Source organism: Papio anubis, chromosome 15, assembly GCF_008728515.1.
Source record: "Papio anubis isolate 15944 chromosome 15, Panubis1.0, whole genome shotgun sequence".
NCBI classification, from domain to species: domain Eukaryota; kingdom Metazoa; phylum Chordata; class Mammalia; order Primates; family Cercopithecidae; genus Papio; species Papio anubis.
In genome coordinates this window covers 69,369,640-69,383,061 of record NC_044990.1, presented here as the reverse complement: position 1 = coordinate 69,383,061, position 13,422 = coordinate 69,369,640, and the positions used below count along the sequence as shown (strand labels likewise).

Genomic DNA, 13,422 nt, shown 5'->3' with positions numbered 1-13,422 from the left:
AGCCTGACCCTAACAGCTTGTTATTCTAAACTTGGCTAGGCCTGAGTCATAAAAGAGGAGTGATGAAATTTTGGAGAGTTAGATATCACACATCTGTGAGTCTTTTCTGATAACTAGCATAGTTTTAAGAACAGAGGAGGGATTCAATAAATCATTGCTGTAAGTTAAATTAATCTTTTGGGAGTTGCATAACAGTCTCTATCTCCTGTATGTGCCTATATCGCTTATACTTTTATTGAGTGGATGAGGGAAAGGAGGAGGAAATGTAGATAAATAATATTTAGGGTTTGTTAATGCATGAATTGTTGCTGTAATAATATTTATTTAGTTTATAGCTTTCTTAGGATTTCCCAGAGATTTAGGTAAGTTTCAGTTTCCCCAAGGACTTCATAATTAGTTCTTCCGTAGCACATTAAGCATTCCCAAATCAACTGATACCCAAGTGTTGACATTTAATTTATAATGTAAAAATGTGAAAGAGATAAAAGCATTGGTGTTTATCTCCCTGTCTCTGTATTTCATATTTTGTTAAACATACCCATTTTAACCAATATTTTTCTTTATGATTTACTACACTCTAGTGAGTTGCTCTGTAACTCATGAAAAGATTTTTCAAGTTTGTGATATGAAACTTTTTCAGTTTTGCATTTGTTTTGTGTATAAGATTTTTGACTCTTAAATGTTACCTTCAGTGTATAAATTGGGAATAATGGATTTACAGTTAAATTTTCCATGCATTAATGAGATGCCATAAAGCTTTAGAAAGTTTAGACTATCTAACTTGGTGTTAAGCTAATAAATATTTTATGGTTCCTCTGGGGTTATTTTTCAAGCATTACATTACCAGACCTAAGCTTACATTGTTTCTTATTTCCTAATATATGTTTGTTTATTTGTATACTCACCAAAGAATGGGTATTTAATAAATATTTAATACATATTTTAAAATGAAGAAACAAACTATAAAGTGTTTGCAACAAAAATTTTGACTGTGTGTAATTGATATCCACACTATGCTAATAGCAAAGCGTATGTTTCATTTCACTTTTGCCCCTGGCTTCTTTGCTTTTATTGTTATTTCAAACTGAAAGTGTTGCCAGTTTGAAAAGTCTTAGCAAAAAGATAGAAAAAAAAAAAGATGCAGTGACTTTTTTGGGGATCAGTTTTTGAATATCACTTTTCTAGGTTTTATAAGGATAGATGAAAAGCGATGCCAATATATACTTAATAAAAATCTACTCAATTCTTCCTATTGACTTAGGCTTCAAAAGACATACAAAAGGAACCTTGATCACTACACATGAGGAGCTCTCTTATTAAGATGTGGTGCGTCTAGGCTGAGGCAAATGAAGCGCTTATGATTCTGTGCCTTTGTGCCTCTGAGGCAGCAGTCCAGTGACCACACTCTAAAACCATTAAAAAAAAAAGAAAACAGATTATTAGGCTTCACCCAAAAGATACTGGGACAGGGTTATTGATCCAATACAACAAATACTATGAATTACCCATCTCAGGTGCAAAGTTTAGGGCACCATAAAAACTTAGCAATCAAGATAAATACGATTTTAATGCAATCTTTTTAAAAAATAAAAATTACTGAAAAAGACAAAAAGTGATCAAGAAACTAATACATTTTTAAATAAAGATGTGATCGGTATTATTTATCTTTTTGTCTCAGGCTATGATATGGCTCAGCGGGGCATTGTATATTAAAACCAACGCACAACAAAACTGAAAGATTACCATTTATAGGCCAAAGCCATAGAGGAAATGATTCCTTCAGTGGCCTGTGTTAGCTGCTTTCACTTTCCTCCTATCAGGGAGTTCCTGCAGTTACGGGCTGCTTATTTGCCGCAGATGCTAGACTCTGTCCTCTCAGCCAGCACCAGGGATCACCAAACTGGCAGGAAGTAATTGGCTTGAAGACAGTCATCTTTGGAAGTACAACTTCTGGACTTCATTTCAACAGGGCTCACAAATTTCTGTTATAAGCATATACCTATATTCACATTCATCATTGCTTTAGAAGAACTGTAAATCCGAGAAATGATTCAGATTGAAATTTAACAGAAATCAATAATAACAAAATGAATATGTTTATTTCTTTGAAGATTTCAGTTCCTTCAGATTCATAATTCAGAGACTATATGCCTCCTGTTTTTAGACGGTTTATGCTTACTAAAGTGAATAATGATAAGTGAATTGACAGTTTTCTTTTACATATATTGAGCAATACCAATTTAAAGGTGTGTGCAAAAAACTTTGGTAGGAGTAAAATCGTTTGTATGCCTTTAATAATCACCATAAATATTTTCAGAAGGATAAAAAAGTAAAGTAAAATGTGTCCTGTTTCTCATGTAGATTTTATTACCTTTTTCATACTTATTCTGCTTATGTAAGATGTTATTGCTTTTTAAAAACAATTTTTACTATTGCTTACCAACTACATGGAATGTATATATAAAATGGGAAGAAAACAAAGGGAAATTATCATGACAAATATTCATTTATGTCTAAAATAAGCTGTGTCCTATCATAATATAAACAATATGATAGAGGAATTATCTTGTAGATCAATCCAGAAACTTTAATATCACCAATCCCCAACTCTAAGAAATACAGAGTAAGCTGAAATGGCAACCATTCCACAGTTTTATTGAAAAGAATGGAGTAATGTGTAAATTTCATTCATTTATCTGCCATAAAAAGAATGCAAGAGTTCTATGCAGAAGATGACAGAGAAAAACACTCCATTTAGAATGAAGAATGTAACCTTTCCTCTGACATTCTGTGTGACTCTTCCTACGGGTTATTTATCCTAAGCTCTGCGTGATACAGCATAATACTAATATTCCATAAGTGCAACCACTGGCAACTAACAAGAATTGTACAAAACCATGTCTCATGGCAATTCATGAACTTTACCTTCAGGTCTCAAGGATGCAAATGTCTAAGCATATGAAACAAAGTTAACTGATACAAGTTTGGTTATCTGGATTCCCCTTAGGTAACTGCTGATAGTCTATTAGAAATCCACTAGGAGAACAGAAGCAAATAGGGCAAATAGGAGAAACTGAGGACAAAAGAACAAAATAAAACTTTAAGATGTAACAGGTAGGGAAAGAAAAACAAGAGGAGAAATAAAATCAGCAACTGTAATTCAATCTACAGACATTTGCTATGGGGAACAAAGAGTTCCTTTCTATTTAATAACTTCACGGCCCATTATTGAATTTCAGCCTAGTGAAGCAAAAATCATCAAAATAATGATCCTGGCTTATCACAAAGAAGGCAGAGTATATTAAATAAATCTGGTGAAAAAATAAAGTTTTAATACAAGTTTTAAAGTTCTCTCTCAAAGTTGTGTGTGCATGTGCTAATAACTGATGTCAAAATAAGTAAAATAGTCACTTTTTAAATTATCTCATAATGCCATCTCATTGCATTATGATAACATATGTTATGAAGCATAGCTATCTCTCTATTTTGAGTATTCTCTTAATAAAATGTTAGGGATTGTGTGTATCTCCTGGAGGCAATAATAAAAATAATTTCTTTTCCTCTGTCTAAGAAGACAGAGTGGTTATAGAGGAAAAAAAGGCTACACTTGATATTAGAAGTCCTTGATATGAGACTCTGCTCCATAATTTACTTATGCTGTAATCATGAATAGAAGCCATTTAAACTTTTAAACTTACATCTTTTGAGGAAAATGATGTCTGTCCTGTCAACTTCGGTAGCGGTGGATCACATTGGATAATGAACCTGTAAAAACCTGTAGTTCTCCTGGATAATATGCTGAAGAGTGTTTTCCAACTTGGTTCCATTCTCACCATCACTTTCAGGTACATAAATCAAACATATGTTTGGTCTTTCACATAGTCCCATATTTCTTGGAGGCTTTGCTTGTTCCTTTTCATTCTTCTTTCTCTGATCTTGTCTTCATGCTTCATTTCATTAAGCTGATCTTCAATCTCCGATATTCTTTCTTCCACTTGATAGATTTGGCTATTGATACTTGTATATGCCTCAAAGTTCTCATGCTGTGTTTTTCAGCTCCAACAGAACATTTGTGTTCTTCTCTAAACTGGTTATTCTAGTTAGTAATTCCTCTAACCATTTTGTCAAGGTTCTTAGCTTCCTTGCATTGGGTTAGAATATGCTCCTTTAGCCTGGAAGTGATTGTTATTACCCACCTTTGTGAAGCCTATTTCTGTCAAATTGTCAAACTCATTCTCCATCTAGTTTTGTTCCCTTGCTGGCAATGAGATGTGACCCTTTGGAGGAGAAGCGGTATTCTGGTTTTTGGAATTTTCAACTTTTTGCGCTGGTTTTTCCTTATCTTTGTGGATTTATCTACCTTAGGTCTTTGATGTTGGTGACCTTTGGATGAGATTTTGGTGTGGATGTCCTTTTTGTTGATGTTGATGCTATTCCTTTCTGTTTGTTAGTTTTCCATCTAACAGTTAGGCCCTTCTACTGCAGGTCTGCTGGAGTTTGCTAGGGGTCCACTCCAGACCCTGATTACCTAAGTATCGCCAATGGAGGCTGTAGAGCAGCAAAGATTGCTGCCTGTTCCTTTCTCTGGAAGCTTTGTCCCAGAGGGGCAACTGCCAGATGCCAGTCGGAGCTCTCCTGCATGAGTGTTGACCCCTGCTGGGAGATGTTTCCCAGTTAGGAGGCACGGGGGTCAGGGATCCACTTGAGGAGGCAGTCTGTCCCTTAGCAGGGCTCAAGCACTGTGCTGGGAGATCTGTTGCGCTCTTCAGAGCCAGCAGGTGGGAACATTTAATTCTGCTGAAGCTGCACCACAGCTGCACCATCCCCCAGGTGCTCTGATAGGAGTTTTATCTATAAGAGCCTGACTAGGGCTGCTGCCTTTCTTTCAGAGATGCCCTGCCCAGAGAGGAGGCATCTAGAGACACAGTGTGGCTCCAGCGGCTTTGTTGAGTTGCAGTGTTCAAACTTCCTGGAGGCTTTGTTTACACTGTGAGGGGAAAATCTCAGTAATGGCAGATGTCCCTCCCCCACCAAGCTCAAGCATCCCAGGTCGACTTCAGACTGCTGTGCTGGCAGCGAGAATTTCAACCCAGTGGATCTTAGCTTGCTGGGCTCTGTGGGGGTGAGTTCCACTGAGTTAGACCACTTGGCTCCCTGGCTTCAGCTCCTTTTCCAGAGGAGTGAACAGTTCTGTCTTGCTGGCGTTCCAGGCACCACTGAGGCATGAAAAAAAAACTGCAGCTATCTTGGTGTCTGCCTAAACGGCCGCCCATTTTTGTGTTTGAAACCCAGAGCCCTGGTGACCCGACGGAATCTCCTGGTCTGTGGGTTGTGAAGGCCATGGTAAAAGCGTAATATCTGGACTGGAACACACCATTCCTCATGGCAGTGTCTCTCACAGCTTCCCTTGGCTAGGGGAGGGAGTTCCCTGACCCCTTGTGCTTCCCAGATGAGAGGACACCCACCCTGCTTCAGCTCACCCTCCGTGGGATGTACCCACTGTATAAGCAGTCCCAGTGAGATGAGCCGGGTACCTCAGTTGGAAATGCAGAAATGACCCACCTTCTGTGTTGATCTCCCTGGGAGCTGCAGACCACAGCTGTTCCTATTCAACCATCTTGCCCACCTAGCAAGACAGGTCAAGATTCAAATTCAGAAAGTACAGAGAACACCACGAAGATAATCCTTGAGAAGAGCAACCCCAAGACACATAATTATCTGATTCACAAAGGTTGAAATGAAGGAAAAAATGTTAAGGGCAGCCAGAAGGAAAGGTTGAGTTATCCACAAAGGGAAGTCCATCAGACTGACAGCAGATCTCTCTACAGAAACCCTACAAGCCAGAAGAGACTGGGGGCGAATATTCAACATTCTTAAAGAAAAGAATCTTCAACCCAAAATTTCATATCCAGCCAAACTAAGCTTCCTAAGCAAAGGAAAAATAAAATCCTTTGCAGACAAGCAAATGCTGAGAGATTTTGTCAGCACCAGTCCTGCCTTACAAGAGCTCCTAAAGGAAGCACTAAATATGGAAAGCAAAAACTGGTACCAGCCACTGCAAAAACATACCAAATTGTAGAGACCATTGACACTATGAAGAAACTGCATCAACTAACGTGCAAAATAACCAGCTAGCATCATAACGACAGGATCAATTTCACACATAACAATATTAACCTTAAATGTAAACAGGCTAAATGCCTCAACTGAAAGACACAGACCGGCAAATTGGAAAAACAGTCAAAAACCATTGGTGTGCTTTATTCAGGAGACCCATCTCAGGTGCAAAGACACGCATAGGCTCAAAATAAAGGGGTGGTGAAAAAATTAATAAGCGAATGGAAAGCAAAGAAAGGCAGGGGTTGCAATCCTAGTCTGTGATAGAACCGACTTTAAACCAACAAAGATCAAAAAGACAGAGAAGGGCATTTAAACCAACAAAGATTTAAAAAAGACGGAGAATGGTAAAGGGATCAGTGTAACAAGATGAGCTAACTATTCTAAATATATATGCACCCAATACAGGAGTACCCAGGTTTATAAAGCAAGTTCTTAGAGACCTACAAAGAGACTTAGACTCCCACACAATAACAGTGAGAGACTTTAACACCCCACTGTCAATATAAGACAGATCAATGAGACAGAAAATTAACAAGGATATTCAGGACTTGAACTCATCTCTGGACCAAGCAGACCTAATAGATACCTACAGAACTCTACCCCAATCAACAGAATATACATTCTTCTCAGCTCCACATAGCAGTTATTCTAAAATTGACCACAAAATTGGAAGTAAAACACTCCTCAGCAAATGCAAAAGAATGGAAATCATAACAGTCTCTCAGACCACAGTGCAATCAAATTGGAACTCAGCATTAAGAAACTCACTCCAAACTGCACAACTATGTGGAAACTGGACAACCTGCTCCTGAGTGACTACTGGGTAAATAATGAAATTAGGGCAGAAATAAATAAGTTCTTTGAAACCAGTGAGAACAAAGACACAGTGTACCAGAAACTCTGGGACACAGCTAAAACAGTGTTTAGAGGGAAATTTATAGCACTAAATAACCACAGAAAAAAGTGGGAAAGATCTAAATTCGATACCCTTGCATCACAATTAAAAGAACTGGGGAAACAAGAGCAAACAAATCCAAAAGCTAGCAGAAGACAAGAAATAACTATGACTGGAGCAGAACTGAAGGCGATAAAGACATGAAAAGTATTTCAAAAAATCAATGAATCCAGTAGCTGTTTTTTTTTTTAATTAACAAAATAGATAGACTGATAGCCAGACTAATAAGAAAAGAGCGAAGAATCAAATAGACACAATAAAAAATAATAAAGGGGTGATCACCACAGATCCCACACAAATACAAACTACCTTCAGAGAATACTATAAATACTTCTACGCAAATAAACTAGAAAATCTAGAAGAAATAGATAAGTCACTGGACACATAGACCCTCCCAAGACTAAACCGGGAAGAAGTCGAATCCCTCAATATACCAATAACAAGTTCTGAGCTTAAGGCAGTAATTAATAGCCTACCAACTATAAAAGCCAGGACCAGATGGATTCATAACCAAATTCTACCAGAGGTACAAAGAGGAGCTGGTACCATTCCTTCTGAAACTATTCCAAACAATAGAAAAAGAGAGACTCCTCCCTTACTCATTTTATGAGGCTAACATCACCCTGATACAAAAACCTAGCATAGACACAACAAAAAAAGAAAATTTCAGGCCCATATCCCTGATGAACGTCGATGAGAAAAATTCTCCCCAGAAATTCTGGCAAACTGAATCCAGCAGCACATCAAAAGCTTATCCACCACGAACAAGTTGGCTTCATACTTGGGATGCAAGGCTTGTTCAACCTGTGCAAATCAATCAATGCAATCCATTACATAAACAGAACTAATGACAGAAACCACATGATTATTTCAATAGATCCAGAAGAAGCCTTTGATAAAATTCAACATCGCTTCATGCTAAACTCTCAATAAACTAGGTATTGATGGAACGTATCTCAAAATAATAAGAGCTACTTATGACACACCCACAGCCAATATCATACTGAATGGGCAAAAACTGGAAGCATTCCCTTTGAAAACTGGCACAAGACAAGGATGCCTTCTCTCACTACTCCTATTCAACATAATATTGGAAGTTTTGGCCAGGGCAATCAGGCAAGAGAAAGAAATAAAGGGTATTCAGTTAAAAAGAGAGGAAGTCAAATTGTCCCTGTTTGCAGATGACATGATTGTATATTTAGAAAACCCTAATTGTCTCAGCGCAAAATCTCCTTAAGCTGATAATCAACTTCAGCAGTCTCGGGATACAAAATAAATGTGCAAAATCACAAGCATTCCTATACACCAATAATAAACAACAGAGAGCCAAATCATGAGTGAACTCCCATTCACAATTGCTACAAAGAGAATAAAAAATATCTAGGAATACAACTTACAAGGGATGTGAAGGTCCTCTTCAAGGAGAACTACAAACCACTGCTCAAGGAAATAAGACAGGAAACAAACAAATGGAAAAACATTCCATGCTCATGGGTAGGAAGAATCCATATCATGAAAATGTCCATACTGCCCAAAGTAGTTTATAGATTCAATGCTATTTCCATCAAGCTACCATTGACTTTCTTCACAGAATTAGAAAAAACTACTTGAAATTTCATGTGGCACCAAAAAAGAGCCCATATAGCCAAGACAGTCCTAAGCAAAAAGAACAAATATGGAGGCATCACACTACCTGACTTCAAACTATACTACAAGGCTATAGTAACCAAAACAGCATGGTACTGGTACCAAAACAGATATATCGACCAATGAAACAGATCAGAGGCCTCAGAAATAATGCCACACATATACAACCATCAGATCTTTGACAAACCTGACAAAAACAAGCAATGGGGAAAGGATTCCCTATTTAATAAATGTTGTTGGGAAAACTGGTTAGCCATATGCAGAAAACTGAAACTGGACCCCTTCCTTACACCTTATACAAAAATTAACTCAAGATGGATCAAAGACTTAAATGTAAGATGTAAAACCATAAAAGTCCTAGAAGAAAACCTAGGCAATACGCTTCTGGACATAAGCGCATGGGCAAGGACTTCATGACTAAAACCCCAAAAGCAATGGCAACAAAAGTCAAAATTGAGAAATGGGATCTAATTAAACTAAAGAGCCTGTACACAGCAAAAGAAACTATCATCAAAGTGAGAACAGGCAACCTACAGAATGGGAGAAAATTTTTGCAATCTATCCATCTGACAAAGGGCTAATACCCAGAATCTATAAGGAACTTAAACAAATTTACAAGAAAAAAAACCTTCAAAAAATGGGTAAAGACACTTCTCAAAAGAAGACATTTATGCAGCCAGCAAACATATGAAAAAAAGCTCATCATCACTGGTCATTAGAGAAATGCAAATCAAGACCACATACCATCTCAGGCCAGTTGGAATGGCAATTTTTAAAGAGTCAGGAAACAACAGATGCTGGAGAGGATGTAGAGAAATAGGAATGATTTTACACTGTTGGTGGGAGTGTAAATTAGTTCACTCATTATGGAATTCAGTGTGGTGATTCCTCAAGGATCTAGAACCAGAAATATCATTTGACGCAGCAATCCCATTACTGGGTGTATACTCAAAGGATTATAAATCATTGTACTATAAAGTCACACGCACACGTATGTTTATTGCAGCACTGTTCACAATAGCAAAGACTTGGAACTAACCCAAATGCCCATCAGTGATAGGCTGGATAAAGAAAATGGCACACATATTTACCATGGAATACTATGCAGCCACAAGCAAGGATGAGTTCATATACTTTGCAGGGACAGTGATGAAGCTGGAAACCATCAGTCTCAGCAAACTAACACAGGAACAGAAAACCAAATACCAAATGCTCTCCCTCATAAGTGGGAGTTGAACAATGAGAACAGATGGACTCAGGGAGGGGAACATCACACACTGGGGCCTGTCAGGGGATCGGGGGCTAGGGATAGCATTAGGAGAAATACCTAATGTAGACGATGGGTTGATGGGTGCAGCAAATCACCATGGCACATGTATGCCTATGTAACAAACATGCACGTTCTGCACATGTATCCCAGAACTTAAAATATTTTAAAAAAAAACAAAAAACTTGTAAATGTATAAACTAATATATGCCACTTAAAATATATACCACTTTAAAAAAACTTGAAAAAGGATAAACAATTCACAGTGTAAAACATCAGAATCTTACTGGGACATTAGATTTTCGACAAGGAGCTTTACAACTTTTTAAAGACAAGATATTTATAGCAGTTTCCTCAGCATGGGTTACTTTAAACAATGAATCTGTCTAAATCCATTTAGACTTTGACATGGAAATTTTAATGTTATTTTTCAGTACTATTTTAAAAAGAGGCTTTTTTGGTACCTGTTAATATTCTCATAGAAAATATACTATAAGCCCAAACTAAGAAGGATATTTATGTTTGTCTAACATAATCCTAACTACTTTGTCCAAGTAATATTTGTAATAGAGAATTCAGTGGTAATTATTCTTTTTAATGAACACGTTTGAGAATTCGTTGAAATCTATATGCTATCATTCTAAGGTAAACATTTACATATGAATAGTCACTTTTTCTCATGTAATTTTCAAGAATTCATAGACATCTTGAAGTCAATCCATGAATTCAAAGGACACTGCTCTATTTCTTTCCAGGCAATGGGTCCAACTGAATTAATGGTAGACCTGAGTTTTCCCTGAAATTGACCAACAGCAAACAGTGAAATGCTGAGAATTTAGAGGTAAGAATAATACTCTGAGATATTCTGCCTTTTCAATTTAGGTTGTTTTTAACATTTTCCTTTATTTAAGAAAATAGAATGTTGCCTAATAATACAATAAAACCATATCTAAAGTGCAGCAAATAATTATAGAAAATGAAATTAAATTGAGAGCGGGCCACATCATTTATAAAAACATTATAATAGTCATTTGTTTGTTTATAAACTTTGAAAAGCTTTTCTTTGGGGGTAAACTTTATAATGATTGATATAATTTTAAGAATAGGTGGCATTATTAATCTAAATTTGAACAGATAATAATGCAAGGGAACGCTTTTCAGGGGTTAAAAGCAATGTCTGATTTCATGTCAAAAATCCAATTATCATAAAAAGAAAAGTCACTATTGGGTGGATGAGCCATCAACAGAAAGAAAATAAAGAGAAGAGATGCCTAGAAGCTGGAGAGAATGAGAATGATGTAGCTATGGTGAAAGAAAATAAACGAAGTTAACATAGGAGTAGCCATAATTAATTGCTAGGTTATCGTAAGTCAGTGTATGTCAAGAGTAAAGCCCTAAGCAGAGTGTCACAATTCATGTAAAAGAAACGTCTGTTTTGAAGAAAAAGATAGAACTCTTTTAGATTGATGATTTTAATTCATTTGGTAAATCCAAGAAATCTGAATATTCCACAAGCAGTTGTTCCGCAGATGTAGTTACCTACAGTAATAGGAATTAAACAATGTGGGATTTATGGTTATATGACTGAAAACCTTCTGTATTGAAACCCTGAGTTAGTACTGGGGCTATTCACAGAAACAGATATTCTAGGCTCAGAAAATAAGGTTTGCAGAATCTTTTTATATGGAGAGTGGAGAAAAGAGTGGAGAGGCAGTGAGTTCTCCCTCACTGTTGTAGAGAGTACCTTGAAATACACCTGAGAGACACAAACCTCTGGAGTGGCTTATAAGAAGTAACATCTAGAATGAATTTTGTCTTTTTGTCTCAGATGAAGAAACAGCAACAATCCCAATCTGGGGTTTCAACACCCACTCTCTTTGCTTATGAGCACATGCAGCCTTGGCGTGAGCATGAGCTAGCATACAAGAAAGCACAAAGGAAGCCTGACAGTAGAAGTGCAAGCATTACAGGGTTCAACATTATTCACATTGCTGACCTCAGTCACTTTCAGAGAGGGTATATTTTTTTCCACAATGAAAAACAAGTTGTCTAGTGCGATGGTTAGTATTGAGTGTCAACTTGATTGGATTGAAGGATGCAAAGTAGTTTTCCTTGGTGTGTCTGTGAGGGTGTCACCAAAGGAGATTAACATTTGGGTCAGTGGACTGGAAGATGCAGACCCACCCTCAAACTGGGTGGGCACCATCTAATCCACTGCCAGCACAGCTAGGATAAAAACAGGCAGAGGAACGTGGAAAGCCTAGACTGGCAAAGTCTTGTGGTCTCCATCTTTCTAACATGCTGGATGCTTCCTGTCCTCAACCACTGGACTCCAATTTCTTCAGCTTTTGGACTCTTGGACTTACCCCAGTGGTTTGTTAGGGGCTCCTGGGCCTTCGGCCACAGACTGAAGGATGCACTGTCAGCTTCCCTACTTTTGAGGTTTTGAGACTTAGACTGGCTTCCTCACTCCTCATCTTGCAAATGGCCTGTTGTGGAACTTCACCACATGACTGTGTGAGTCAATACTCCTTAGCAAATTCCCCTTCATATATACATCTATCCTGTTAGTCCTGTCCCTATAGAGAACCTTGACTAACACACCTAGGCAAATGTAAACTGGTGTTCATGTGTTGACACCTTGTGTTGCCTCACCTGTATCAGCCTGTGTTGAGATAACGCTTTGGAATTTGAGTTAGGGCTGAAACCGAGAGTTATTTTTTCTTAGTGTCTTCAAAGACTTTTAAGGGGAAAAGTTGTAATGATAAGGCTTTCATTGCAGAAAGCTCATTCTGACAGCACCACACGGCAGAGCAAGACCAGAAGCAGTCAGAAGGCCTAAGAATTCAGCTAGGAAACTGACATGTCCTGAGCCAAGACGTTAGCCTTGAGACTAGAGAGGATTTAATAGATTTGTGTGAGATTTAGAAGATGGCATTGAACTAGAATTTGGCAACAGATTGTACATAGTGATTGGTGGAAAGAGGGAAGCCTAACAAGGATCGTCAAGATTCCGAGTGGGGTGACTAGTTAAATTATGGTTTTGTTGACTAAGACAGTATTTCAAGGAAAAGCAGGAAGTTTTCATAAGAAGTTTTGAACATGTTGGGTTTGAAGTGCATGGTAATCTAATTGGAGACATTCAGCCTTGTTTTGTATATATGTCTCAAGTTTAACTAAAATAACTATTATGGAAATAAGCATTTAGGATTCAATAATTTATAATAAATACTTATTGTCGCAGATTCAAAAGAAAGCTTTCGGTGGTATGTTTAGAAAAGTGACTGTCATCTGGAGTAGGTTATGGAGGCATATTAGAATCATCTGGTAGGGGTAACTTTCAAAGTGTACATTTACCTTTACTTCTTTTTCAAGATTATGATGTAGCCCTGAATAGATTGCCCGCTTACTACTCTCCTGAACTGAGATTCTT

The 13,422-nt window shown here is 37.6% G+C and overlaps 1 long non-coding RNA gene across 5 annotated transcripts in view; it reads left to right on the top strand.

Moving 5' to 3' along the window:
* The window catches only part of LOC103879390, a 221,565-nt gene that overhangs the window by 132,735 nt on the left and 75,408 nt on the right, over nt 1-13,422 (top strand). For all 5 annotated transcript variants that reach the window (XR_002518470.2, XR_002518468.2, XR_004178533.1 and 2 more), the window contains exon 6: nt 10,745-10,830. This is a non-coding gene — a long non-coding RNA (uncharacterized LOC103879390). The remainder of the gene's footprint in view (nt 1-10,744; nt 10,831-13,422) is intronic.